The sequence below is a fragment of the Callorhinus ursinus genome, unplaced genomic scaffold (assembly GCF_003265705.2).
Source record: "Callorhinus ursinus isolate GAN/ISIS: 27379988/994484 unplaced genomic scaffold, GSC_fseal_2.0 scaffold20, whole genome shotgun sequence".
Lineage (NCBI taxonomy): Eukaryota > Metazoa > Chordata > Mammalia > Carnivora > Otariidae > Callorhinus > Callorhinus ursinus.
Window position 1 is genome coordinate 4,058,805 of NW_027397082.1, and position 25,285 is coordinate 4,084,089.

The 25,285-nt window shown below is 48.4% G+C and overlaps 1 long non-coding RNA gene and 1 pseudogene across 1 annotated transcript; one reads left to right on the forward strand and one right to left on the reverse strand.

Annotated features, from left to right (window-relative positions):
• The first annotated feature begins 261 nt into the window (after window positions 1–261).
• Window positions 262–358, forward strand: LOC112830991 (U6 spliceosomal RNA; annotated as a pseudogene).
• Window positions 359–14,173: 13,815 nt separating this feature from the next.
• Window positions 14,174–22,284, reverse strand: LOC141374679 (uncharacterized). The gene is made up of 3 exons (XR_012381759.1): window positions 22,069–22,284; window positions 16,862–16,920; window positions 14,174–14,291 (listed from the first exon to the last, which is right to left on the reverse strand). It is a non-coding gene; the product is annotated as an uncharacterized lncRNA (long non-coding RNA).
• Between the last annotated feature and the right edge of the window lie 3,001 nt (window positions 22,285–25,285).

A 25,285-nucleotide genomic window follows, 5' to 3' on the forward strand; every position in this document is an offset into this window, starting at 1 on the left:
AGTCTCACGGCTGATAAAACCTGGCCGAAATATACATCTTAACAGATAAGCACATATGCTTCCAAGTGCTCTCCCGCTCCCCGGGGATGTGAACAAGGTGACCTCTGGGGCTGCCTTTTCTCCCAGAAGACTTTGATCCATTTGTCCTTTGCTAGAATTTTTAGAAAAGATTTCTTATGTTGTTTTTGAAAAGTAGATATGTGCAACCACGTGAATGTACTTGATGTCATTGGCCTGTACCGTTAAAAATGATTTAAAATAGTGCAGCACAAATACTAAAATTGGAATGATACAGAGAAGATTAGCATGGTCCCTGCATAAGGATGACACACAAATTCGTGAAGCGTTCAATATTTTTGAGTTTCTTTATGTGTACAGGGAAAGGATTGAATTTTTTCTCCTCAAAACTAGCTTTTTTCACAAATAAATTATCATGTTAAACTTCCAAAAATGATTAATATAGTAAATTTTATGATATGTATATATATACACATAACTACAATAAAAAAATTACTAGGAGAATAAATAGGGTAATATCATTTATAAGCAGAATTTGAAAGCATAAGGAAGAACTGGGCTTTTAACTTTGTAACTATAATGTATCTAACATTAATTTTGGAAACCAAATACTAGGAAATGGTCTCTTCTGCACATGAAACTACCCTCACGTTAATATTCAAAAATCCTTACGTCAACAACAAAAAATCAAGACCATTATTCTATCAGTTGACTGAACTGGACTTTATGGGATAGGAGAGTGAGCTCAACCTTTATTCATTTTTACCACTTCCTGTTAAACTGGTTCTGCGGACAACTCTCTATCACTCCTGGCTATAATCTCACATGGGTTCCATGGTTTTTTGTGACTCTTATAAAATAAAGACCCTAGACCTATCCAATAATAAAAAAAAAGTATACCTCGATGTGTATGTGCTTCTACATGCCATACACATGTGATATGCTCTATACTTCATATTCACATGTCTCCAGGCATGGTAAGAGTCTAGAGACCTGAGTTCAAGTTCAGGTTTGCCCGTGTCACAGCGCATGTACGGGGTAAAAGGATGCACGATGTCGTGAAGCTCTGTGAGGTGGGGGTGCTGCAAATGCACACAGGGTCTTTGAAAGATGAAGGATGACATCTATGGAGACAGGGGCAGAGAAGGGGCCCTGCGAATATCCATCTCTCCCCATCTGACCTTGTACACGCGAAAGCATCGGACCTGCACAGCCCTCTACACCCTCGCCCACGCTGTGCTCTCTGTGAAGAACGCACTCAGGAACACGGACCTGGCTCTGGTCTTGAAATCAGCTCCCAGAGAGTTGACCTGTGTGCAGATGTGTGATGTAACTTTGCAAATTAAGTGTGTAATGCTTTTAGAAAAACGATGCCCTTTCCTCCCCTGCTCCCCACCACTGGGACCGGGTAATTTGTGGGCACATCTGTTGCAGGTGTTGGGGAATACTCTTGGAGATATTCTTAGATCCTGGCCTGGGGTCTAAAGGTTGAGAACCTGGCTCCTGGGACGGGAGTAACAGGAGTAACAGGAGCGAGGGAGAAGGCCTGGGAGCAGGACTGGGCCTGGGCGGGTGGCCAAGGTGAGTGGCTAGATCAGCCAGCAGGGAAGCCAGAACGGACCAGGATGGCACTCAGGGGCAGGAAAGGGAGGCAGGCGCCGAACCCAGACACATAAACACACCGTGTTTACCAGATACCACTCACCCACCTGGCCCAGGCAAGTCACTTAACCCCTCCTGGCCAGAGCAATCTCACTTGTAAGGGGAGGTGCAGGCCTGCTAAGCTCCCAGACTGAGGTGGTCCCGGCTGCTAGCATTTTAATTGACAGATTGTCCGCTGGGCACCTGCATTGTACCACATGCTGGGGGTGGGGGGAGCATGTGCAGGATCAAAGACAGAAAGAGGAGGTGTAACCGGCCCCCTTGCCTGCAAGAACCCATCACTCTTCTTACCATCTGCCAGGGTTCCTCACTTTTCTTCACATAAAATCCAAACTCGGATTCAAGATCCACACAGAACTGTGGGATAAAGCCCTGGGGCGTCCGTCAGACAATATCTGGTCGTGCTTTTTTGCAACCCTGAGACAAAATTCAGAGGTAGTATGGTTTTTCTCTTCACTAAAACATTGCTTGATGTTTTATTTTTTTTTTAAGATTTTATTTATTTATTTGAGAGAGAGAGAATGAGAGATAGAGAGCACGAGAGGGAAGAGGGTCCGAGGGAGAAGCAGACTCTCCGCTGAGCAGGGAACCTGATGTGGGACTCGATCCCGGGACTCCAGGATCATGACCTGGGCCAAAAGCAGTTGCTTAACCAACTGAGCCACCCAGGCGCCCTTGCTTGATGTTATAATCGATATAATGCCTTAACCGTAATACAAAGGTGGGAGGAGAAGAAGTAATCTGTAATAAAACAACATGCGTTTCAATAGGTAAATTCTCTGGCGTGACTTCACTCATCAACATAAGGACGTGCCTTTGTGTATAAAGTCATAGTGAATGCCACAAACACACGTGACAACAGGTGTGTTGTTTGGGAGACTCAAATACCAAAAGTGATGTTGCCATGGGTGACATGATTTTCCCAACATGGCGAACAGCACTTGATAATGTTCCAAACAAAACACCGTGCAATCTTCCCTTAATTTATATGGTAGAGCCATTCCTAGACAATGCAATGCATAACCGATCCCATGCCAAAGTTATCTTCAGTTTATATGAATAGGAGAGTTAAGTCCAGGGTAAGCTCATCAGAAATTGGCTTTCTACCCACATGAATATCCATTAGGACACCCCAAAGTCACACAGGACCCAGGACAGTCCACTGTCGTGTCAGACTGTTCCATGCACTGCTTGAAATTTTCTTGCATCCTTGGTGCCTACTCACTGAATTGATGGCACGCCCCCCACAAATATCCCAAACAAACTCAAGAGGGCAATATTGCTCCCTTGAGAATCACTGATCTAGCCCCTGCCTACCTCTCCAAAGTTGGCTTTGTTCCTCCTCTCTCCTTGTCCACCACATTCCCGGCCACACAAGCTTTTGTCCATTCTTCCAACACATCAAAGGCCTTTGCACATGCTGTTCCCTCCCCCGGGAAGGCTCTTCCCTAGCTCCTCACAGAGCGGCCTTCTCACCCTTTGTGTCTCAGCTCACATACCATTTCCACGGGAACGGCTTTCCCAACCGTCCTACCTACTGTAACACATGCATCCCAGGCCCGCCAGGCTCAGCCATATTACCCTGTTCGTGTCTCTCACACATCATGCCGGAATGATCTTTTTCTAGGTGGTCTATCTCATGAGACTGCGGGCAGCAAACCTTTCTGTAAAGGTCCAGAGAGCAAATATCTTGGGCTTGGCAGGCCACATGGTCTCTGTCTCAGCAACTCCATTCTGTCATTGTAGCTCGAAAGCACTCACAGGCCACAGGGACTATGGAGATGCTGTGTACCAATAAAACTTTATTTACAAAAGCAGGTGGCAGTCGGGCTCAGTCCATGGGCAGCAGTTTGCCAGCCCCAACACTAGACTGTAAGTTCCTTATCTGTCCAGTTTCCTCTTGAATTCCCTGGGTCCAGCACAGTGTGGGGCCAATGGTAAGAGCTGAATGAGTGCATGTTGAAGAAATGTGTTTGTTGTCTACCTACAATGAGGAACCACCAGAAAACCCAAGGAAGACCTTCCGAATCTTAGCACCTAGGAAGTCATTTACACATTGGTCACACACCCAGCAGCACCCCTAACAGCCTTGATAAGGAAGGGCAGGAGAATTCAGGGAGGGCTTCCTGGAGGAAGTGACCCCGACCAGCTGCTGAAGGAAGGATGGGATTTGGACCATGGTAGTTGTGGCACTCACTTGTTCAATCATTAATTCATTCCCTCATTCGAGGGACTTGTGATGAGTGTCATATCAGGTCAGATAACACAAAGATGCCCATGGAGTGCTACTGAAGAAGGAGAAGACTTTGATCCTGTTGCCAGGGCAATCTAGAGATTCCAAGAACTCTGTGGCCCACTCACACTTCTGGGTACCTAATGCGAAGGAGATACGAAGGTCACATCTGAGCACAGCTCAGTAGCGCCATAACTGGATTGTCATCCCACCAACCATCCACAGCGTCTAACCCCACAGTGAAATCAGTATGAAACTGTCCTCAGCATCCCCCCAAACCTCACCCTCCAACCTCAGCCAATCGCAGGGCCCCAGCCCGAGGCCCTCCCTCACCCTGATTGCAGCCTGCTCTTGGGCCCTCCATCACCCAGTGGCACAATCATATGCTCTTCCCAGGAAGGGATGCCCTAATGGTGGGTCTTCAGACAGAAGTCTGGGGCGATTTTTAGCAGCAGTACCCCTGGGCCGTCAGAACACGATGACACACCCACTAGGCAGTTCCAAGTAATTGGGGAGGAATATTTCAGCAGCAGGATGGGTACCTTGAGACCATGAGTGACAGGTTTTTGGTCTTTTAAGGGGTTATTCGAAACTCTTTTCCAAAAAAAGGACCAAGGTTACCCTCACTTTTCCCCCTTGGTTTTCTTCCCTCCAAAGCCCAAGGCCTTGAACCTCCTACAACCTCAGGACTGCTTTTCCTTCTCTCTTTGCCTTGGCTTCTCAGAAACTCAGAGCCAAACGTATAGCCCATGACCTTCCAGGCCCTATCTGGGACGTGCTGCATAGTACATCTTCAGGTGAACGGATTTCGCTGCCACATTTCCCTTTCCCTGGGATTTCTCATCTGCTCTTGAAATGGTAATAGACACGCCTCTGTAGGGCAACTCAAGTCCTCTCAGAGGTGAGCCAGGTGTCTTTCTTTTGCATAAAAAAAAATTGCAGAATGTTCTCCCTATCTCCCTACCCCCTCCAAACCTGAACCCATTTTGTTAATATTAAGCTTAATTATTTTGAAGTGTAGTTTAATTTAAACCCAAGTTACCGTTAGCATTTCATAAGTAATAGTCATTTTCTACTGGCTAATGAGGGGTAAAAATAAACCTATTTCTCAACACAGTGTTGATACCCCATCATAAAAACAAACAAGAGAAAACACTCCATATAGGAACTTGAGGCCATGATCTTCTTGTCTTCATCTCCTCAGATCTGTGCCCTTGTGGTGACCCTGACTTCGAGCTGGGGGCCATGGCCCAGAAGCTACTAAGGGTCACAAGGGAAAAAATCCCCAAAGGGCTGCTCTTCATAGAGTGACCAAGGGCCAGGCTTTGGGATCAGAGAACCCCTCATGCATTCCTTCGTTTGTTGGCCCATTCAGTAAATCAAGTACCTTTCGGGTCAGACACTGTGCGGAGCAGGGGGGACCGGTGAACAAGATGAAGAAGGTTCGTGCCCCGCCCCCAGCCCCAGACCTAACCTCACAGCACGGGGAGGCCACAATAAGCAAGGGAGCTACCAAATGAACAAGGTCATTCCAACCTGTGCTAATGTAACAACGAGCAGAGGGAGGGGGAGATGGACACATTAAGAAAGGCCTCTCAGAGGAGGTGATGTCTGAGCAGGCCACAGAAAGGGCAGGGGAAGAAAAAGTCAAGGAACATGACAGAACAGGAAAGAATATGGACGTGGAAAATGCAGGAGTGTAAAAGCCATCGAGGATGCTTGCCTCCACCTGAAGTTTCAGGGTAGAAAGGCAATTTTCAGGATGCCCGGGCAAACTGTTCAGAGTCCCCGCCTATAAACCTACGGGGACAACCCTATGTCACCGCCCTCACACGAGAGGGAGAAGAGGACAAAACACAGATCCTGACAGTGGGAGACCCAAAACAGAGAATAAAAAGTGGGGGTAAAAAATGAGCCAAGAACCCCGTTCTTCTAAAACAAACCAGTGGCCTTGTGCAAGGGGACACTGCTGGGACGTGGGACACCCGGGGGGCCGTCAGCCAGTCCCTTGGATTCCAAGGGTCCGGTCCCTTCCAGACTTTGCTAAAGACCCCAGGCCCTTGCCCCAGACCACACTGGAGGCTCTGGGTCCTTCACTATGCCGTCTAGAGGACTGTGCTGGGAATCGCCAATGATCTTTCATTAGCTGATGAGCTAAAGCTCTTCTCTCTGCTTCTGCCTCCAGATACTGCCCTCCAGGGCCTGCCTCGGAAGAGAGACGAACCCACTTGATAAACAGCAAGGGCTTCTCGCCCCATCCACGAGTGGGAGGTGCTTTCAAAGCCTTCAGAAAATAGTCACCGATGCCCGCAAGCCGGGGGCACTCATTTGGGGTCTGCTGGCGACATCTGAACGCCAGGATCCCACAGTGACAAGCAGGGAAGGCACAAAACTCTACCTCGTCACCTTTTTAATGAGTAAAATCCTCTGGCTGCTGCCGGGGCCCTCAGAGACCTGCTATTAATGAGCGCTCAGAATAGACTGTGCCTGTTTTATCCATGTACGGAGGCCTGGGAGAGACACTTCAATTTCCATTTTACATCTGCTGCCATGTTCAAGTGGCTCCTTAAGGGCAGGAAAACACTTGGCAAATTCTGTCTTTAAAGAGACACGTTCAAAGAGAGCTTTCGCTCCCCACAGCCACATTCTATATGTGAACGCTTTTCAATTTGCAAAGCATATATTTAGATTATGTATATGGAAACCTGGTAGGCAGCAGGCCTCAGCTGCCCATACAGCTCCCCCCCTGCCCCTTGCGGCGGCAAGAAGAGAGCTTCCGGTCTGGTCCTCCGATTCGGTGGCTTCACTCACTGAGAGGGGGACAAGGACAGCTTCTGTTTTGTCCTATTTAGGAACCTTGGTCCTAGCCAGCAGCCCCTGCAGCTGCTAACGTGGTGAGCACCGCTGTCTGCACGGGGTTGTGCGAGAGCGGAGATCTGGGAAGGGGGCTGGCCCCAGGGCGTGAGCCACGTGGGGCCCAGAAAGGAGGTGTGACTGACCCAAGCCCACAGGGGAGCTGGGGGGATGGGGCGAGACCCCGGCCTGGGTCTTGCCAAGGCTACGAGCGGGTGTTGAGTAGAGGAGAGAGGAGGGGGAGGTGAAGACAGGGAGGAACTCTGCACCACAGCGTACACCTGTAGGTCTCAGGATGGCCCCCTTGTCCCAGGAGCCACTGCCTGCAAGGGGGGTGAGGATGAAGTTGGGGAATGCAGCCAGCGTCAGGGAACAGGGGTGGTGTAAAGTACAACCTCGGGCTCTTGCATTTGCCACCTACCTTATTTCAGCCACTATCGCAGAAATACCACGGCCTGGGGGCTTAAATAGCAGACATCCGGGGCGCCTGGTGGCCTACTGGGCTAAGCGTCTGCCTTCGGCTCAGCTCATGATCCCAGGGTCCTGGGATCGAGCCTCGCGTCGGGCTCCCTGCTCAGCGGGGAGCCTGCTTCTCCCTCTCCCTCTGCTGCTCCCCCTGCTCTCTCTCTCTCTCAAATGAATAAATAAAGTCTTAAAAAAAAAATTAGCAGACATCTCTTTCTTTCAGTTCTGGAGGCTGAAGTCTGAGGTCCTGGTGCCAGTATGGTCAGTTTCAGGTGAGGGCTCTCCTCCTGGATCGTAGATGGCTGCCTTCTCACCATGTCCTCCTATGGCAGGGAGAGAGAGCTCTGTGCCCTTTACCCACTTATGAGGGCACCAATCCCATCATGGCAGCTGCACCCTCATGGCCTCATCCAAACCTAATTACCCCTGAAATGCCCACCTCCAAGCACCACCACACTGGGGATTAGGGCTGCAACAAACAAATTTGGGCAGGAGGAGGGGGACATAAACATTCAGTCCATAGCACCACTGTGTGATCTTGGGCAAGTTGCTTATGCCCCCTGAGCCTTCACTGTTCATCTATAAAATGGGATCAGCATCCCCCTGGCGGTGGGTCTGGGGATGCTGTGACCTGCACATGGACAGCGCCTGGCACACAGGCAGAGTGAGCATAGTGGTATCTGCGTTTACTTCTACAGCCCTGTGATCATCAGAATCCTCCAGAGCGAGAAACCCATTCTCCAAGCAACCTCAAAAGACCCACAGGATAAATGTGTCGTGAAGAGAAGAAATCCGGAGAAATCAAACTTATCCATACTTCAAAAAGGGACGATGTGGGATGAAAGCCGCCTACAGCATGAATTACTGTTGATTTCATCATTGTTGCCATCCCCAGAACAAACAGCCCCAGAAAGCACAGTGGTTGTAACCCTAAGCCTGTGGCATCCCAGGGCATTTCCAATTATCTCCAAGTGTGTTATAAAATGCTCACCAAAGATAACTTGAGTTTTCTCTCATTCAAAATGCCATTCTCCATCATCAGCACTTTGGCAAGTGGGAGAGGGGGCACAGCATCATGCTGTGGCAGAGTCTGCCTGCTGCTTCCCTAGTACCCATCCTCCCTCACTCACAAGCATCTAGAGTCTGGAGGCGGTGATGTGCCCAGTTGCAAGATCTGCTTCCCAGCCTCTCTTGCAGCCAGATGTGGCCACATGACCACGTTCTGGCCATGGAAGCAAGAGAAACTCATAAAAGGAATTCTGGAAAGGTTCTCTGAAAGGGAGAAAAGACAACTAGAGAAAGACCATTTTGCTTTACCCTCTTCTTGCTTCCTGCTGCCTGGAATGTGGACATGATGGCTGGAGCTGCAGCAGGCATTTTGAAACACTGAGGAAAGAAGCCAAATGTGGGGAATGGCAGAGCATGGGAAAGACAGAGCCTGGGCCCCACAGGATCATGAAGCTACCACACCAGCCTACCCAGGACTTCTTGTGCATCAGAGGGGAAACTATGCATTTCAGCCTTTGTTATAGGAGTTTTCTGTTAGGTACAGCTGAACCTAATCCTAATGTATATACTTAGTTACTAGAGGCTGGTGAGTGTGTGGAAGAGGAGCTCTGGGTACCTGGCTACCAATCCATCCTCGGCAGGTGACATAAGTGGGAGGTGGAGAGGAAGGGGATGGAACATCATGTGCAGGATGAGGATCCAACAGCACCTCCTGGCTAGTGCCTACCCAATTCAGCTAGTGCTGGACCCGAGGTGAGGGATCCATCTCTCCCTGTGTCACCTTCTGGAGCCCTCTAGCCTAAGCCAGAGTCTAAAAGGGGACAGGGTGCTGCCACAGGAAAACAGCCTAAGTCAAAATGAACTCTGGTTCAAGCCCTACCTCTGACTTACCAGTGGTGCAACTTTGGTGAAGCCACTTCACCCCTGGGCCTTAGTTGCCTCCTCTGAAAAATGAGATTCACGGTAACACCCACTTCAAAAGGTTCTGTAGAAAATGTGAACACAGTACCTGGAATTCAGCCCTCAGAAATGATAGCCGTGATTATTATAGATGAGTTGTGAATTGACATTATTTTCAGAGAGACATTTTGGGGCAAAGGCACATCCTCCCTGGAAAGGCAGCAGGGAGCAAGGCTCTGACCCAGTGGCAGTGGGCCATTCTTCCCAGGTAGGGTGAAATCTGCTCGGGTACCACAAACGTCACTCCCAACTGTCTGCAAGCTAGAAAGAAGACAGAACCGGGAAGGAGGAGACCCAGCTTCCCTCACTGGCTTCACCACTAACTAGCTGTGACTTCAGGTGAGTCACGGCCTCTTTCTGAGCCTCAGTTTCCCCACCCCCATGAAATGAGGATGCCAGCTCCCATGTCTGAGACCCCTCCCAGCATCAAAGTGCAGCAATCCCATGATACAGAGAGACTGGAGGACCAGGATGGAAACAGCCAATCCACTGATTTTGCCCCCAGCGTCCTCGCCCCTACCATCCATTCTCAGATATTCTTTCCAATTGTATTCCTGTCATTTTGAAGGCCTGATTCAGGAAGAAGCATTATTCCTGCTAACACTAAGGCTTGATCTGAGGACAGGGGTCAGAAGAGATTTGAGAGAGTAGTTTGCCTCCCTTTATGCACACCTGATGAAAACATTCAGATGTGCAAAGCCAATAAATTGGAAGATTCTCAGTTTATAAAAAAGAATCATCTAGAAATGCAAGCAATTTTGCTCATCTGAGTCTTGCTCATAGAAGTCTGTGCATTGATGATGGGAAGGAAATCATGCTGAGTGTTAGCTACCTGTTTTGAGGCCTTAACCACATGGTTAACATATATCACTAACTCAGTCCTTTCCAGAAGAATCCCATCAGGCAAGCACTCCTGTCCTCATTTTGCTAGCAGGATAGAGGGACAGTAAAGTTGTATGTTTTTTGCTTAAATTAAGGTCATGCTGACAATCAAAGATTGAGCTGGGATACTAATCTTGAGCTAATCTAGGCTGTTACCATCACACCATCACATCCGAAAGAGAAACAGCACAGATGGGATGATGCCCAGCAACAGAACAGAATTTCATCCTAAAATCAGCTGGCAGGGGCTGTCTGTGTGACCTCGAGGCCGTCCCAGAATCTCTCTTTGCTGGTGTTTTCTCATATACAGGTAGGCACTGGAGAGATCCGAGCCCCACTCTGCAGGATCTCCAAGTCACCAGGATGCCCCGCCCCACTCCATCGTCAATATACACAGAGGCTGCCAAGCAGAGAGCACACAGCCATGGAACAATGCCCTGCTTGGGACCCACTGATGGGATGGACTGATGGCCGGCGACCTTGACTTCACATGTCTCCCCTTCCCTGCCCACCCCTGACCAACTCCAGAACCCCGTGGGTCCCTCCTCGGTTTCCAAACACAAGCAGATCTGCTTACAAACCGGAACATGTAACACGGAATATTTGGAATAACTGGGGGTCACTCCAAATGTCCACCCAAGTCCCATTCTAGAGACTCTGTTTACCCAGCAGTGTCGTTAGGAGGTGGGGAACCCTGGCTTGCATTCACATTTACCTGCATCAGCCGTGAGGTACCAAAGGATGTAACTGCCCCATGGCATCTGCTGAGACTTTTGCAACATACAGACGGTGTTGCCGTAAAGAATTTAATAGGCCAGCAACTGACACTCGAACTCTTTTGGATTCACCAGTGAATCTGATGCCCAGGTGTTGCCAAAAGCATTTATTGTCTCATAATTTGATTTACTTTTTTTCCAGGCTGCTCCCAGTGCCTGCAAGTAGGGGCAAAATGGCTGATGTCTCCAGATGCCACGGAGGCTAATAAAGCTTGCTGTGCTCCCAGCATGCTCTCTGCTGTCAGAAACCGGCAATTAACTTAATAGGGTTCTTGAAATGGAGTCGATCCGGGAAATGTGGCATGTGTTGACACTCTCCCGCTGATCCAAGCAGCCTCCCACCATTGACTTGCAGGGTCTGTTTGCTATTTGAATTATTTAGGAGCTTGTTATGTGAATTAAAAAGCAGCACTTTGCAGCATTAAGTCTAATATTTTATGATCTTCAATTGATTAGGTGGGCTTTCAGGATTACATGGAAAGGTTAAGATAAAACACGCCTCAGACAGGCAGCTCCCACCAGCCTGCTTCACTCTTCAAAAACCTAGAGGAAAACCCAAAAGGAGCCTGCCTCCCTTTTCCCTCCCAAATGAGTCCTCGGGAACCTGTGTTTGGACCATCAAAGAGCTTTTCCACCCTGAGGATACCAGGTGCCCTGGGTCCTCAGGACCAAAGGAGGCTGGTCCCCCATTCCTCCACCTTTCATTTATGTCTTTCTTGGCACAAAGATGCCACCAATGATGTGATGCCCAGAGGGACTGCATCCCAAGCCTGGGCCTGCAAATGAAAGCCCTGCTGTGGGTTCCCAGCCACTCGATTGGACCTGCATGGGCACCACTGCCACAGCCACCGTGGCCAAGGGTGTGTCTAACACACCTCCCTCGACCGTGAGTGCCAATTCGTGCTTTCTTTGCCCTACCAGCTCTCACCACCCTCTCCTCTGGCCTATGACCATAGTTTTCCACTGGGTTTCTCCCAGCACCTCCCTTGCAATCCACCCTATATTCTGTAGCCAAACCTACTTCCGGTGATGAAACTCCCCTGTTCAGAAACATTCAGTGGCTCCCCATTGCCCTTTGTTACGTATATATACTCATCAACCTGAGCCCAGACTCTCTTTCTAGCCTCATCTTCCATTGCCAACCATATCAATCAACCAGACTGAGCTACTTATTATTCTTTAAAAACACTTTTTTGCTTTCTCAACTCTCAAGCTTTCCTCATGGCATTCACTTGGTGCATTACGCCTCCCTTCCTCACCTGCTGAAACTCTGCTAGTCCTTGATAACAGCAAGAGTAAATAAGTACATAACATAGACCTTCCTATATTCCAAGCACTTTAAATATTATTTAATACTCGTAATCCTGTAAGGTTGGTACCTTTAGTATTTCCATTTTATAGATGGCAAAATTGGGGTTCAGTGAAGTTAGCTAATTTCCCCAAAGTCATTCAGTGAGCTGGGGTTTAAATCCAGGTAGACAAAGCTCATCTCAATCCCCCTGCCTTCGTAAAGCCATCCCTGCCTTTACCTAGGTGCCCTTTCTGCTCCAAGGTTTGCAGCATCCACTTCCCCCCCCACCCCGCGCTGACTTCTTCAGGCAGCAGGTACAGGTACACGGCTCTCTTCCCTGCCAGGATGCTGATGCCTTGGCACAGTCCGGGCCTCTCTTGTATCACTGCAGGGCTTAGGACCCAAGTTTGCACACAGTAGGTGCTGACTCAAGCAGGCTGGCAACCTGACCACAGGGTGGCTCCCCACCCCAAAGTCACAGCCCCTGGAAGAGTATTTACCTGGTCCCTCTTGCACTTTCCAAGAGGTGGAAGAAGGCATTGCCAGGTGCCAAGTGAGTGACAGTGCAAGCTCTAAAGAGTAACTTGAATTTCAATCCAGGCACCACCTCTTTTAACCATGCAACCTTGGGGAAAAGAGTAAATTAGCCTCACTGAGCTAGGTGTTCTCACCTCTAAATGGAAATAAATAGTCCCCACGCCATAAGGAAATTATCAAAATTAAATGCAATAATGCATCAAAAGCACTTAGGATACGTGGTCCCTAGCACATATTAGGGGCTTAGAAAAAGTCTGTAGTCATTACCATTGGATTGACCCCAGTAGAGTCTCTAAACCACCTCCAGCAGCTCTGGGCCCTGGGCCCTGCCTCTCTATACCTCCAGCTCCTCACCTGGAACATGGGCTATTTCAAACTCACCTGATAGGATTAGGGGAAAGGATTTAATGAAATAACAGATGGATCTGGAACAGAACAAACATCAATATATGAGTAATAATATCTTATTTTTAATTAATATGACCTTCAGCCAAGCTGAGAATATTTACTTTTCTAGAACACCATAAAGATGGTCCTTGACCCCCCGGAATCAACAACCTTGTGCAAAACACATGATGTCTGCCTCACTCCAACTCTGCAGCAGGCTGTGGGGAGAAAGGGGATAGAAGCCACCCAGCCCCTGCCTCCAGGGGGCACTTGTTTGAACAGGGGAGGCCGGACAGAAAGAGCTGATCTCCCCCAGGGCAGGAGGAGGGCAGGGCTGCATGCCTGGGGGCCCTGAGCAAAGTCCCAGGGACTCAGCTGGGAGGAGTTGCTGCCTGGTCCTGTGACCTGTGACCCATCAGATCTGTTGGATGTGCCACGAAGATGACAGCAAGCACTTTGGTAGCTGCGGCATGGCGGAGAGCGTCTGTATGATTAGGGAGGCCTTCATAGGAGACCTTCTCCCTGGGAGGCTAGGCCGTCACTAAAATCCCTTAAGTAAGGTGTCGCCTTCAGAACCCCTCTGCTGCAGGGAGGCCCTGAAACCAGAAAGACGTTCCCAAGACCGTTTAACTGCCACATTCTGCTTGATCTTATTCTTTAAGGCAGTCGAGGTCTTCACCTTGGGCCATGTGGATGAGCTTAAGAGGGCTGGGACCCAGGAAGTCTCTCAAATATGTACAAAATCTTACATGAAGGTATGCAGCTGTTTATACTAGGTAGAGGTTCTGTAAGATTCTGTATATGTCAGGAGAGACTAACTGCTCGCTGAAGTAACAACCCCTAAGTCTCAATGTCTTTTTTTTTTTAAAGATTTATTTATTATTTATTTTGAGAGAGCGAGAATGAGAGAGAGAGAGAGAGAAAGAGAGAGAGAGAGTGCACACGAGAGGGGGGAGGGGCAGAGGGAGAAGCAGACTCCCCGCCGAGGAGAGAGCCCGATGCGGGACTCGATCCCGGGACTCCAGGATCATGACCTGAGCCGAAGGCAGTCGCTTAACCAACTGAGCCACCCAGGCGCCCCTAAGTCTCAATGTCTTAATGCTGCAATTCACTGTCCAAGCAGGCTGATAAGGCACAGTGGTGAAGAGCAGGGTTCTGCTGGCAGGGGCTCCACCATCTCCACCATGTGGCCTCCAAGGTCACCGTGAACACTGACATCCTGTTGGCAGATGAAGGAGAAAAAGAGCATGAACGGTCTTACAAGAAACTTTAGGGACCAGACCTGGAAACAGTATATGTTACTCCTGCTCACATTTCATTGGCCAGAACTCGGTCACGTGGGGCTCCTGACTGCAAAGGAGGCTGGGAAATGTAGTCTTCCTAGGTACCCAGGAGGGAAGGCAAACTGGTTTTCCAGAATGTATCTCAGAGCCTTTCAAAAAGGACTTGTATGGGGGGGAGGAGGAAAGGCAGAGTATAAAGAAGACTAATAAATAACTATTTGCTTTATGTACATTATTCATTTAATCCTCACTATTAGTAGCAGATTTTTTTTATTTTATATCCATTTACTAGATAAGGAAACTGAAGCTCAGAAGAGTAAGTCACTTGCAAAGGATCACACGGTAGCGAATGGTGAAAACCAGAATATACCTCACACTCCTCTCTTGTCAACATGCAGTTTTAAAGGCACTCCATTCTATGACTTCTGTGTATTACATATTTTGAGTGGGAAAGAAAACGTGAATGGAGAAGATAATTTTGAGCTTGTATTTTAGGGTCAGCTAACATCTATGGACTGCTTACTCTGTGCCAGACACCATTTAAAATGCTTTTCCATGTATTGCATAATTAACTCCTCCCACTGACCTTATAAGATCATCTAGCTATTATCTCAGCTTTATGCATGAGAAAATGGAGGCACAGAGAAGTGACACAATTTTCCCAAAGCCCCACAGCTAGTAAGTGGGGGACCGGGGACTCCATCCCTAGCAGTTACGCCAGTCCCATAGGTATGCACTCCCCCCACCAACCCACGCGTGCACCCATTCAAGGTCTAGGCCACCCCGTGAGATCAAGGCAAATAGAGACTGTGTATCCTTCATCCTCAAGCCCCCACCATGCAGCCCGGTCCTGCCCCTCTCCCTCCAAAACCATAGCCTGACAGTGGGAATCCTCCCAAGGACATGACAACACACCAGCAGAGTCCCCAGCCACCTGTTGTCTGGGACCACCATGACAGAGCCCATCAGCCCACGTAGGGTCGTTGCTGTAAACCCACGGGCGGCTGCCCTCCCCTTTCTAACCCCATTCAATCCACCTGATGGTTTCATGAAGGTAGATCTTTTACTATCTCCAACCATTGTGTCATTTAAGCCAAAATAAATTTAGTTAATGGGGCCAGAAGCAGGTCTGGGGTGAACATGGAGGGGAACGAAGGCAACAACATCTCTCCTCACACCACCCTGGCCCTCTGAGAGATTGTTTCCCCAGGGAGAGGTCCTGGGGATGGCAGAACGTGTCCTCACTTTGCGCCTTGTACAAGGCCAAGGTGTCGACCTCAAGCTCTTGCACAAAAGCTGCAGGCTGGTGGGTGGGTGTGTGGAGGGGGTACAGAATCAGCCCAGAAGCACTCAACAGAGGCCTTGTGTGGTGATGGACCCCCAAGACTGAGGAGGGCTGAAGGATGTAAAACACCAAGGCTGAAGGGGGGGAACCTTCAGACAAATGTAGAGCTAAAGCCAAATGTTCAGAAGCAGGAAGGGATGAGGGCAGCCCCCCTCCTCCATGCCAGCTCCACGCTGGGACCTGTGGAGCTGTGGCAAAGATACCAGGACTGGAGTCAGCCAGACTTGCTTCAAGGCCAGCTCTTCCATTCATTAGCCCATTGTTTTACCTCTCAGTCTCTCGGCCTATAAAATGGGTATAATGTCTGTCCCACCTCACAGGGCTGTTGGAAGGCCTGGGGGCTTGAGCACATGAAGCACCAAGCACAGGGTCTGGCGTGAGGCCAAATCCAAGTGTTGGCCCGGGGAGGCCTTTGAATACAGTCCTCTTAGAAACAAACAAACAACAAGTAACAGACTTAATTGTCTAGTCATCTGTATCACCAAACAAGACACCTCATTATAGTCATTTGTTTTGCAATTAAAATAATCACCTCTTCATTTGTCCTGGGCCATGAGGCAGGATCGATGAGGGAGGCCAGTCACTTGTCCCCCGGCCCACCGTGCCCAGCAGGGACCCGTGCCCACAGAACCAAATGCTTCTGAGGTCAGCAGTTCACCCTTTACTGCACGCGTCCCCGGAAACGATCTTCATTAATGCTCGCAGTGGCCCTGGGAGGCAGGTGGAGCCGACCTCATGACCCCTTCTACAGACAGGGAAATGGAGACTCCCCAAGGCTTTCAGTTAGCAAGTAGCAGCTCCAGGGCTCTAAGTCAGGTCCTCTGGCTCCAAACGCAGGGTGTTTTTTGGCAACACCGAAGGGGCTCAGCATGCTCTTCGCTGCCTGAGGACTGACAGGTGGGCGCCAGGGTAAGAGCATGGGCCCTGGAGCGAGGCTCTGTGGGTCCCCATCCCAGCTCTGCCATTTACTATCCCTGAGATCTTGGGCAAGCTGCTGGACTTCTCTGTGTCTTATCTATAAGATAGAGCTGATGTCACTTCCTCCCACTTCGAGTGCTAAGATATGTGTAAAGCCATGAAAACGGGGCCTGGTGTAGACAGTAACAGCCACTAGGCATCACAACTGATACCCTTCGTGGGGAACCACACCCGCTCACCTACCTTCTCTCTTTGCTTCTGATGCTCCGTGCCCCTGGATGGCCGAGGCTGTCTTATCCATCCTGGAGACGAAGACAGAGGGTAGGTGCGGGGTTGGTGGTTAGGAGCGCAGGCTCTGGTTCTAAGTCCAAACCCCGTCACTCCCTGGCTGTGTAACCCTGGTAAACTCGGTGTGTGTGTGCTCTGAGCCCATTTCCTTCTGCAGAAAAGGGGATAATAATCAAATCCGGTTCCTAGAGCTATAACTCAGTAAGTGATGGAACACACACAAAGCACCTAGAACAGTTCCTGGCCAGAAGGAAGGGCTAAACAAGTATGAGCTATTACTGTTATCAATATCCCCGGCACCCATCACTGTTCTCAGTCCAAGGGAGCTAAGCAACTGGTTTTGGATGCATGAATGAGTTGAGTGTTTGTGCTTCTTGGTCTCTGGATAGCCAGAGGTCCTCAAATTCTTTCCCAAAGATATGACCCTGGGATAGGAGTTGGCCACCAAGGATGGTGACCGTGTCCGAGATACTCATTGTTTATAATGACCTCACCAAGTAAATAGTTTGAGATGGGGAGCCAGGCCAGGCCTTCCAGAAATACTCTGTCCCTGGCTCCAGCTTGGGTACGGAGACAGAGTGACCCTAGCCAGTTGACTCATCTCCCCAACATAAGCTGAGCTGCTGAGGCAGCCCCACCCAGCCTCTCTTGGCCCTCACTGGCTCCTTCCCATGGTCTGGCAAGCCCGGCAGGAGCCAGTCTACTAGAAGCAGCTGGTTCTGAGGAGGAGGAAAAGCAGGTGTGAATCTGTGATTAATGCCAAAGAGGGTCCATCAAAGGAGCAGAAAAGTTCTGGCTGGGGAAGATGGAGGACAGAAGGGCAGTGCCCAGTGATGTAGTCACTGTGGGGGTTTGGGGGGTGACACTGAAGGGCAGGTAGCCTGAGATGAGGATAGGCATTGCTGCTCTGTGGGATGGAGGTCTGTAGAGTTCCTGGGCAAGTAGGGAAGAAATCGGGCCTGGGAAGAAAATCCAGAAGGCCCCTCCATCAGGAACTCCCAGGATCAGGTAGCCATGGGGAGAGCTCAAAATAGACTGGCTCCAACCTCAGGGTCAAAACTAGTCAGTGTAGAAAGATGGTGACCCTGAGAAACACCTCTAAATGACACCCTTCTTGAAAACCTCGATCTCTTTCAGAAAATTGCCTTTTTAATTAAAAAAATAGAACTTCCATGCTGACAATTTCATTTATTGAACAAGAGAACGAGGCACTTAGGTATGATGTGGTTCAACCACTCTGATGTACGGGTCAGAAGATGTGACTCCATCCATCCATCTACAGTTTTTCCTGAGCACCTACTACAGAGCAGACACTTATCAAGGTGCTGGGACCTGCAGAGAACAAGACCAATGAAGTCCCTGTCTCACAGAACTTAGAATATGGGGAGGAGAGAGACAATAAACACAAAGCAAATAGAGAAAAACATTCAGATCAGGATTAGATATTAGGAAGAAAACAAAGAGCTTTGTAAGAGCCAGGGGTGGGATGGGAGAGCCAGGGGGTCGTGAAGATCTTTCCCAGGTGACAGCTAAGCTGAAGCCTAAAACAGAAGCCAGAACAAGAACAAGGGAAGAGCTCTGCCTAGCAAGGGCAAGAGGCCCTGGGGCAGGGACGCATTTAGGGAGGTCCAAGAAAAGGGAGACCGTGCAGGTGGCTGAGATGGAGTGAGACCCGCTAACACGTGTAGGCACGATACTTTGCGCCTGGCACCATCCTGGCATTGACCGGCAGTTCATTACGTGCCCATAAGGACCCTTGAGGGTAGGGCTCCATTATCAACTCCATTTAGGTGGCGGAGACTGAGGCCAGAGAGGTTAAGGAACCTGCCCAGAGTGACCCACTGAGGACAGGGCAGGCAGGACTCCGCCTCTGACACCTCTGACAAATCCAGAGTTCACTGGAGCAGAGCCCAGGCAAGAGCGAGAGGACACAGCCCCTGTGGGCCTCGGCCAGGAGTTCGGGTTTTGTTCACGTACAAGGGGAAGTGACCAGTTCACACAGTATGTTAGTGGTCAGTTCAGTGACTACTGGCGCCCACCGGGTGCCTGGCGCCCAGCCCCATCCCAAAGCCCCCTCCTGCGCCCCAGGCTGCCTGCGGTGAGCCTGCGGTCGGGACACCCGCAAGTGCCCCTCTTCAAGCGAACCCCATCAGCGCCCCCGCCCACCCACCCCACACCTTCCCGGCATGTCTCCCCCACCCCCGCCGGGGCTCCCCCAGGGTCTCCCTTCCCACCCGAGCGCCCCGGGTTTGGGGGCGAGAACTGGCGCTCTACGCGCGGAGCGGCTCTGCTCCCGGGCCCCTCGGACCGCAGGCGCGCCCGGGGACGCGCGGAGCCCAGCCCTCCAGCGCCGCGCCCACTCGGGGCGCGCAGATCCGCCTCCCCGCACCCTCGCTCGGCCACGCCGCCTCCTCCGGGAGCCCTCGGGGCGCCTCTCCGGGAGGCCGGCACGACCAGGCCACCAGGAAGCCTTTCTGCCCTCAACTCGGCGGAGCACGTCCCGCTCCGTAGGCCGGCCCCAGGGGCCCACCCCGGCCCAGGGTGCCCACGCTGGGGGGCGCCCTGGACCGTAGCGCGCAGACGCGGCCCCGTGCGGGCACCTCGGGGGCAGGGGGGGTGTGGCCCGGGGCGGTCCCGGGCTCCTTGACCCCCACGCCACCGCCGAGACACCGCACGTTGCATCCCCAAACCTCCGCAACCGGAGGATTGCCAGCCTCGTGGCGGCGCGGCCTGATTGGCAGGTCCCCCCTTGGCAGGGGTGGGGACCGGGGAGGGCTATTGTGCACAATTGCTGTTTTTACTCCTGCCATCATTAATTCAACTACTGACAGAGAAAGGAGGGTCCGCCGCGGCTTTGTGTCACGCACTCACTGTAATTTACTTGAAAAGAATTAAATCACAATTACCTGCCATTCGTTTTGCATAAAACGAGCTATAAGGAGCTTGCCATCGCTGAGCGCTTGGAAGGTCAACAGCCCCATTGTTGCCATATTACAACAATATTTCTCAATTCGAAACTTAAAACATTTGAAATAGCAGCTTTGTTTGACTACGGTGGCCCACGGATAGGCAAGGCTGACACCCCACCTCGGACTCCAGACGTTACAGTTAACAAGCATAATTTTCATTCATTTGAGTCTAGACCGATCTTTTAAAATCGTTGCTTTTATTGAACAAATGTCCCTCCCAAATGTTGGAAAGGAAAACGTAACCTTTTATCTGTTACGTAGCCCAGTTGATGAATTATCTAAATGCCATGAAAATTCCTCTTGCTGGAGCTAAAATCAGAGCAAACTGTAATTAACTCACTTGAGGTTTGTTTAAATGGCCAAAGAAATCACACTGCTTCTCAAATAAAGTTACTTCTGTTCTCATTTCTCCCCTTTCAGATATGGTCATCAGGTAAACATGACTGATTAGCTTTTAAACCAACGTTTTTCAAGTGTATTTAAAATATTCAGTTCTGCAAAATTACATCACCGTGAACCTGTGTGTTCAGCAAATTTGAAGCCAGGCTGGATTTTAACAACTTCTGTAAAAGTAAACTGCTGCTTTGAGTGAGCTGTAGTTTCCATTAACATTAATAGTTTTTCAGTAACAAAATGTAACTGTTCAATCAAGCTTGAATATTAAAAGGAACCCAGTTACTAATTGTAAGAACTCTGGAACCATCAGAAAAAACAGCAAATACAAAAATACAATTGGTAACAGGGAGAGTTGTGTGCAGGGAGAGTAACATATTACAGCAAATTTCTGCATTTGAAAATAAAGAGAAGTGACAGAAAATAAGGTTAAAATTAGAAAAGATGAAAGATCAGAAAGGCAGAATTCTAAAAATCTGAGTGATAAAAAAACAAGCTGAAATGCAGATTTAGTGCAGAGAATAATTAAAATGTGAAATAAGAAAACTTACAACCCAGAAAAGCAAGTCAGAAAAGGAGTAAAAACACATTTGCTACTGTTAACACTGGATTTTTCTAATTTTAAAAATGCAATTTTGTGATTAAATGTTATTAGTATTTTAAGAGGTTTTTTTTAGAGTGAAAACTGCTAGCTGATTTTTTTTAATGGGTGGCCTTTTCCTTTAAAGAAAACATATTTTATTGTCTGTTCCCTTTTACTTTTTTAATGAATGTGAAAATTAAAATGTTTACTTTGATTTTTAGTGACTTAAAATTTTTTTAAGTAATTTTTCCTTTTGTGTGTGTGTGAAAGAGAGAGAAAAGAACCATTTGGCTTCAGCAGAAAACAAATTACAAGTGGATCAAACCAAGGACTCAACTCTATTTTCATGACTGGGTTTTTGAAGAATAATCCATAGAGATGGGGGAGGAAGGGATTCATCTGGCAAATGAAACAAAGTCCCTGATCTATATTACTATTCTGATATCACCTCCTGGAATATCGGCAACATTTTAAGTTCCAGCCTAAGCCATGAATTCCTTCAGAACAAATCAAATGTCTTTAAAGAATATTTCTGTTTGAAAAGGAATTAAGCTCTCCTGAAAGAATTTTAAAGGTTGTGATATTCACAGTCTGATAAAGCAGCACCTTTAATGAAATTCTAATTAGCAATTTCATGCACTTTGCTATTAGTCATATCAGATTAGTGCACATTTTCACAGCCTTCCTTTAATTAAGTGCACTTATTCCAAGTTTCAAACACTTTCCTTATAAGATGAAAACTGTGCTGAAATGTTATTTAGTAAACAGAGGAAGTGTGAAAGTGTAGGTGTGCGCGTGTACAGGGGCAGACATTTTTAACTGTCTACAAAATTTTTTTACATCTATAGAGTTGGTGAACTCAGGTTTTTCTTCCTTTTTTTTTCTTGTGTTCTCAATGTTTCCTTGGGATTTCTAAGGGACCTATTCAAATCCTTAGTCCAAGTGCACATCGTGTGTATTTTTGCTTAAAATATATATCCTGGATGTGTATATATGTGGGAGGATTTTTTGTTTGAAACGTCTTTTCTGTATGTATGCGTGTGTGTATATAGTATGTAGGTATAGTATATATATGTATATACATATATATGGGGGAGAGAGAGAGAGAGAATCAGAGAAAGAGGGAGTGAGAGAGGAAACAACACAACATACAATATTTCATTTTTTAAATCTGTGAAAAAGCATTTGCCCATGTAACATTCCCCCACCCCTGTCACCTTTTGCGGGCACCTCTTTTCCTTTGAAAACAGCAATATGATTTCATTCGACCTTCTAAATTTCATTCTGAAGCTCCAGCAAGGAGCAGGCTGCTAGCTTCGTGAGCCAGATCCTCGGAGCACAGGATATTTTCCTTCATGTCAGACCCCACTTCTCCACTGTGAGAGCTCAGCAGTCAAGCCAGTCTTTTCCAGGCGAAGCAGGACCTGGTCTAGGGGGCTCAAACCCTACAAACCCCTCAGTCCCCCTATCATCCCTCCCTCCTAGCCTCCTGGAGGGTTGCTCGGATTCAGGAAGATTGTATTATCTGGGAATCAACCTGATCTTATCTGTAGCCTTTTGTCAAGCGGAAATTTTTGTTGCCTGTTTTGCTCAGAGGTTGAAACTTGTAACATATTAACTAATTGCTTGCATCTCTAACACATGTTCTCTTGTTGGTGTCATTCATTTATACTGTAACATTTTTGACATTTTTAGATTGTCCCTTGGGACTCCTGGGCCTCTTAGCGGTTCCCTCTATGAAGAGTGTTTGCCTAATGATTACTGACTGACATCTCAATAAGGAGCAACATAGGAGTTGGGTGCATCTATTGGAGAGTTCGGGGATGTGTGTGTGTGCGTGTGTGTGTGTGTGTGTGTGTGTGTGTGTTTTAATTCATGGTCCACTTTGTCAAGTCATGTGTGAGCCATAATTTAAGCTAATAATTACCAGACATGAATTCAATGAAACATTGGTGTCTACACTTAAAAAAAAATAGTCCTGAATTTTAATGCATTCAGAAAACGTTTGCCTAGGGCCAGGCTGGGTCCAACACGCATATGGAAGCACTTTAAAAGTGATAAATGATTTGGAATCTACCCTGTCTACTGGTGTGCTTCTCAGGAAAGAAAATTAGAGCTAACAGGTGTTAGATAGGGAATGCTGGGGCATTTTAATAGAATTGTCAAAATGTTGGTACCAGATGTTGACATTAATGCACACAACTCGGAACGTAATGCCGGGCCGCCATTTAAATGATTATTTGTTTAAATTTCAAGTCGCCAGCAGGAAATCCTTACTTTGTTCAGCACCTTTCTCTACACACCATCCCCCTGCTCTTTCCCCTACGATTTGCATCAAAGTGAGTGGCTGCTCAGCTCACATATGCAGGCTTTAAATAAGCCATGCCTGTCAAATTTCATTTTTTCTTTTCAGATCATACTCATCACATCCCCATCCTCACCAGCCTTGAAGTCCGCCTCAATGTATTCGTTTATGAGAAAAAATGATTTAAATACTGCCAGTTACAGGCTAATTAATCTTTGAACTCCTCGGCAACTTCAAATGTATATAGCAAGTAATCTGCATGAACTTGTAATTACTATGTATTTATACAATCTTTTCCATGTAATCACCAAGTCGTTACATGGTTATGTGAGCCTTGTAAATCACGGTGATAGCAGAAAACGAATCTTGCCCGTGCCACTGCAAAAAGCTCATGCAGGAGCCACTGCCGGTATCCACTGCAGTCCATTAATCGAAGGATCCAGAAAGTCTCTCTCCTTTAAAGGACACTAGAATGCTCGCCTGCAATAGACTCCCAACTTAAAGAAATATCAGGGGATTGAGAGACTGGTGAGGTAGGCAGAGAGCAGCCTTTTCATCCAGCTTTTGTACAAAGACTATGATTGGTTTGGGCCATTTATTCCTACAGGAGTTGAAAGGCAATTAGAAAAAAAAAAAAAAAAACGTCTAGGCAAAATCCACCATTGGTGTGCAAGCAGCGTTCTGCTGTGACTTGGGGAAGGTCCTGAAATAAATTCCAATGTGAGTTTCCAGAGCAAACCCTGAGGCGGACTTGGGTTGTCATCTTTTTTGAACCCAATTAAAGCGGAAGCAAAACCTCCAGTTTTTCCAGACCTGAGCTTCTTGTCCCAACTCTTCAAAAGTCACCCCCTTCATAAACAAACTCTGTGTGTGTGTGTGTGTGTGTGTGTACACATAAGTATTTGCATGTCTGTGTGCCTGTGTGTGAACTAATGTAATATCTTCAAAAGCCACATTGGACCATGTGGGTGCTACTGTCCGAAAGCAGCCACCCATATGGGAAGGCCCTTCTCTCCTCCTTGGGAGGTCCCCTCCTCTCTCTTCAACTGGACAGCTAAGGTCGGGTTTTCCTTGGCACAAGAAAGGGTGAGGCAGGATACAGAACCACGGCCTTTCTGGGGGGGTGCCCTAGGGGCCCCTCAGAATCTAGCAAGGGGGACCAAGAGGCTAAATCTATGCTGGATTCTGAATTTCTGCAGTCATGAGTTTCCCTCTTTTCTCAGCCCTGCTTAGAATAAGGAGGGAGAAAGTAAGCAGCAACAAGCACCTGCCGCTCAGCAGACCCTTGCCCGGACCCTCGCCTGGGGCTCCCAACGCAGCGCCAGATGACAGTCCCAACCCACTCAGGCTTGATGGCTGTGTGTCTCAGCGTCCTCAAAGCCCTTTCTCTTCAGAGGCTCACCCATCCAGAACCACGCTGTCCAATATGGTAACCACTAGTCACGAGTGGCCATATAAATAATTAATTAAAAGAAAAGATCCGGGTTCTTGTTGCACTAGCCACATGTCAAGTGTTCCAAATGTGGCCAGTGGCTACCATCCTGGATAGTGCAGACATAGAATATGTTCAAGATCTTCAGTCTAGAACTCTACATAATTCTCTGTTCTCTGTCCTGATAATTCCCTGCCCAGAGACAGTGGCATTTAACAGGGTCAAAGCACAGAACCAGAGAGGTTTCCCTGAGCCCATCAAGAGGCTGCCTTGCCTCCTCAATAAGACCCCTCCTCATTGTGCAGGGCCTTTTGTGCAGGGCCAAGGTCAGGCCTGGGGCCCAGTGTGTCACCCAGAGCTCAGTGGGCACTGGCTGTGAGGAACAGAAGCCCCAGGCCCCACAGAGCCCTGGGATGTGCCTGAGGCCATGGAGGCCTTCAGTGGCTAGTGGCCAGTTCCGCTAGCTAAATTGGTATTTGCATCATGGCGAGGTCAGCCTTTGCCAGTATAAACCCAGGATGCCACTCTGCTTTCTGGGGTAAGAGATTCCAGGCTCTTTAGCTAGGAAGAAATTCTAATTATTCATTATCTTTCAACATAAGTGCTGTTATTGGCTGCTTGACTGCTATTATATGCTACTCATGATTATGGCTGTTTTTCCAGAGCTACCACGTGCCAGGCCCATTGCATCTGGACT